The following is a 5,132-nucleotide window of genomic DNA, read 5'->3' as shown; positions in this document are numbered from 1 at the left end:
CAGAGATCAGCAAAGCACCCCCAGCAGTGCGTCTCCCTACAGAGTGGGAGAATTTAATCAGAATTGTGCACTCAGCGAAGCAATCATTTGCTCCCCAGCAGGAGTTTTCTTCATTTGCATCTTGCATGTAGTAAACATTGCATCCTCAAATAGCGTAGCATTTCCATTCAACATGGAGCATTACGCCATAGAAAAATTCAAACATATGCATTCATATGTCAAACCTAATTAGACCATATCCCCGGCGGAGGCGGATCATTGTTCAACATCTGTACGACACGTTTGCTACAGTTGCTCTTGACATACAGCATTCAAGATTGATAATCCCCCAGAGAGGTTTATTTCCTCACCCGCAGGTGAGAGAAAAGCTTGATTCTCCCCAGGGAGATCCCCGACAAATGTGTAGCCTTGTCTTGACATATGTAGATGTCATCCTTGCGGTACCCGAGGTGTCGTGTTGATCCTCGTGTGGGTCTTGTTTTGGTGTCTGTAGACATCATCTTTCGATGTTCGTAACATCCTCTATCTCTTTTTCTCCCATTCATCCGTTGATGTCTAGTCACCTCTCCGTTGGTGTCGATAAACGTCGAGCTTCTCCCGTTCGTCCGTTGACGTTTGGTTGAGTCTTCCCAGTTCATCCGTTGATGTCTGGTCACCTCTCCGTTGGTATCGATAACCGTTGAGTTTTTCCCATTTCATCCATTGGCGTATGGTTGTATCTCTTCCCATTCATCCGTTGATGTCTGGTCACCTCTCCATTGGTATTGATAAACGTCGAGCTTCTCCCGTTTGTCCGTTGACGTCTGGTCGAGTCCCTTCCCATTCATCCGTTGATGTCTGGTCACCTCTCCGTTGGTGTCGGTAAACGTCGAGTTTTTTCCATTCGTCCGTTGACGTATGGTTGTATCTCTTTCCCCAGGTCATCCGTTGATGTCTGGTCACCTCTCCGTTGGTGTCGATAAACGTCGAGCTTCTCCCATTCGTTCGTTGATGTCTGGTCGAGTCCCTTCCCATTCATCCGTTGATGTCTGGTCACCTCTCCGTTGGTGTCGATAAACGTCGAGCTTCTCCCGTTCGTCCGTTGACGTCTGGTCGAGTCCCTTCCCATTCATCTGTTGATGTCTGGTCACCTCTCCGTTGGTGTCGATAAATGTCGAGCTTCTCCCGCTCGTCCGTTGACGTTTGGTCGAGTCCCTTCTCATTCATCTGTTGATGTCTGGTCACCTCTCTGTTGGTATCGATAAACGTTGAGTTTTTCCTATTCGTCCGCTGACGTCTAGTTGTATCTTTTCATTGATAAAAAACAAAATCCCCAGTGGAGCCGTCGTTGGTAGACGTCTTGTCTGGCCCAGTGATAAATATCAGATCCTAGTGGAAGTTGCCATTGGTGAACAGTCTGTTCTTGATCCCCGCAGAGCGCAAATTTCTACGGTCCTTTGGTATTCAATCCCTATTTACCTTGAAGGTCTGACAGCCGTTACTCTCATCCATTCAGGTTCCCAGTTGATTGAATAGGGGCAGCTGTAGCACCTCAAAATTGCACCTCCCATTTGTACATTCATTTCATTTTTAGGGCATTAACATTGCATTAGCATTGCATATCCTGTTGCATGTCATCAGTCAAAACTGCTCAGGAGAATCCACCTATGCAAGGGAGTAAGGGTTTTCCATGAGATAAAGGCCCTATGGTTGTTCTAAAGAGCTTACATGAATCAAGGATCATTTTGATGCAATTTGGTCAAGTGTTGAGAGCTCAAAGTCCACAGTGCATGACCCAGTCATCTAAGGTCTATAAAAGTCAACTGCAAGTCAACTGAGGGCTAGGAGATGGAAGAATGGTTTGAGACACTTCATTCATGTCCCAAAGAAGGTTATTCAACATGTCAAACATCTACCTTGAAGATTTTGAAGCCAGATCAAAAGTTTCCCAAAATGGAAAGTGACCTGTAATTTGAAAGTTTCCAAAAATGGCAAGTTTTTGGACCAACTTCAACTCAACTTTCCAACATCAAAGAAGCTTCAAATGAATTTTTGTCCAACATGAAAGTTGAAGATCTTTCTCTCCCATTTCCAAAATGTCCAAGATCATGAATTTCTAATGAATGGTTAAGGAGTTATGATCAAATCACGGTAAAGTGTGCTTGAAACTTCAAATGGCCATATCTCTTGAACCAAAACTCCAAATTTGGTGGTTCTTTTTGCATTATTCTTCTCTTGACATGAAGTTTCCAAATCATGCATCACATTACATAAAATCTCATCATATAATCACTTGCATATTTCAAGTCAATTTTGGAGGGAAATTGCAAAATTCAAAAATGGTGCATTGTATGGATTTTCTACCATTACCATTGAGTTTAAAAAAGGATTTTAAGTGAAAATGATGTTTCACATGTCATTTGGATAAAAATTTCGTGCGATTTGGATAAAAATTGAGAGAGATATGCTTGATTGAAATTTCACATGTCAAACTTTATTTGCTTCGATTTGCATGAATCATGTTGAATTAGGATGAATTGATGCTTGATCTATTATCTCCTTTGCATGAGCTTCGTTTTGGTATAAAGTTTTTGAAATTCTGGACGTTTCTGGAAATTCTGGAAAATTGCGCATGAATGTTCATCATCTTCATCTTCATCTTCATGAAGAAGATGAAGATCTTCATCATTAGTGACGGATCTGCATGGTAGCGACAGAATCAGGATTTTCGCTAGGGTTCTTGCTGTAACGCGCGCTCAGAACTCATTTAATCCATGGTCCTCACTTTGATTCCTGCTTCAGGCATTTTTTTGGAATTTATTTTTCACTTTTGCCATGTTATGCCATTTTTATTTCACATTTTTTCATCAACTTGTAAAATTCTTAACAAATTGAAAATTGATCCAAAAAATACCTGGTTTTTTTCTAATTGATCCTTGAGATGTCTAGTTTTTAATGATGATGATTTCAAAAATTGTGCACGGATGGATTTTATTTGGTGCTATCATATGTGATCATGTGTCCATTTGTGACCTTGCCTTATTCATCTTATTGTGAAATGCTTGATTTTAATCCAATGGACTTGAAATTTTACATGTTGATTCTAGATACATTGATGGACATTTTGGTTTTAGTTTGACATTTTTTCCATTTACCATTTCTGTTTTATGCTTGTGTTAACATGGTGTGACAATTTGTGTCATACATTTGGTTGTTCTTACTTGTGCAATTTAATTTCCATGCCAAATGATCCTGGATGCTTCTGATTTTTTGTATGTTGATCATGTTAGATGTGTTGAATGTTCACGAATGTTTCCAGAATTATTTGAATCATTTATGTTTTGATTTGGATTTTTCATTCATGATGATGATATATGAACTTTGAAATTGCCTTTGACTTCTTTTGATCATGAAATGCTTTTGCTTATTGATTTTGATGTGAGCCTTTTTAGGACATGTTAATATGTGTTTGAAGTTGCATTGTGTTGAATTTCAGCTCCTGTTTTGAATTTTTTCTTCATCTTTGACCCTAGGCTTTGACCTAGTGGTTTGTCACTTACATGTGAGCTTTGATTTCAGGTTTAAGCATCCAAATGCCATGGTTGATGATGCTTCATCACTTGAATGTTAATATTTGCTTTTGATTGCTAACATTGTGTGTTTTGTAGGTTGATGATAACTCATTTGAGTTTGCCTTATGGCTTTTGTGTTGCATATTGGGTTGTCTGTTGGATATTGACTGTTGCCTGATTGTCTGGATTTTATACTGATTGGTTTAGCTGTTTCCATAGGTACCTAAGTTGCTTTAAGTTCATTTGAACTTTGCTTTGCTTGCTTGTGGTTGGCATACCACTGAGGTATAATTCCTTGATCTTCATGTAGTCTGGAAGACCTGTCATGTTATGTTGGCAGGCACCTGTCTGAAGCCCTCCTTAAGAGGCAATGCTTGTGGATGTTTAATTTTGTGCCAAGCAGGTTAAGTCCTCTTAAGAGGCAATTGACAGATAAAAGGGATGTGCAATCCATCCCCTGCTATTCAGTTGTGTCATTCACTTTTCTCACACACCATGTGTTGATGCATTGTGAATAAGAACTCAAGATCTTGTTGTGTCAGTCATCTGTGGAGAAGAGTTCCTACATTCTGGACTCCCACACTTTCTATTTGAGTCAAGCTCTCCCAGGCCAGGGATAAGAGCTGTGAGGTCTAACCCTCACTTCCCATTTCATCTGCTTCACCCTAACTCTCAATGTTAGGGTTAAGAGCTAAAAACACCCCATTCCAGTTGGCTTGTTTCTACAGCCTAGCCTTGTGTGAGCCAATTGTTTGCATATAGTGTGTGTGCTTGCTTTATTGTGCTTGTACTTGTTTGATTGTGCTGTTTAGGATAGCTTTCTTCCTGTGCAAGTTAGGATAGAAACCTCAACATAGGGATCTTATGCATGACAACTTCTAGGCTCGAGTCGTAGTCTCCCTAGTAGATTGTTATCCTCCATTTGTCTCTGGTTAGGATAGAAGTTCTTTCCCTGTTTAGGGGAACTACGTCGTCCTGATCCTCATACCAGATGAGGTATGTAGGCAGGAGATGAGCTAATCTCTCCGGGCACCCTTTTTCTTTTTCAACCCCCTTTGTGTGTGTTGGAGTCTGACATAAGTCCAGCGATTGGCATTCGGTTTCCATGTTTGCCTGTTTGTGTGGAGTCTGACGTAAGTCCAGCGATTGGCAGTCGGTTTCCTGTTTGCGTTTTGTTTGGCGTGCGTTAGCCGAGCTACGAGTGCTTTGATTCTTTCTCTGGTCAGAGAAGATACGTATGCATAGGATGCGACATCCTAGCAAGCACGTTTCCCCTGTCCCCGAACTACGTCGACTCTGATGTCTGTGTCTGACGGACTACGTAGGCCCAGGATGCGATATCCTACCGAGTCCTCTTCTTCCGTCCTTTCTGTGTTTCCTTCCAGTGTGTGTGCAGTGTTTTGAGCAGTTTTAGCAACCTTTCTTCTATTCTTTCTGAGCGTGGATCCCGTCGAGTACGACGGATGCGTAGGGGTGCTAATACCTTCCCTTCGCATAACCGACTCCCGATCCCATCAATCTCCGGTCGTGAGACCATTCCTTTCCAGGTTTACTTCGAGCGTTTCCTTCCCCCCCTTTGGG

This window comes from Lathyrus oleraceus, chromosome 5, assembly GCF_024323335.1.
Source record: "Lathyrus oleraceus cultivar Zhongwan6 chromosome 5, CAAS_Psat_ZW6_1.0, whole genome shotgun sequence".
Taxonomy (NCBI): Eukaryota; Viridiplantae; Streptophyta; class Magnoliopsida; order Fabales; family Fabaceae; genus Lathyrus; species Lathyrus oleraceus.
This window is presented reverse-complemented; position numbering follows the sequence as displayed.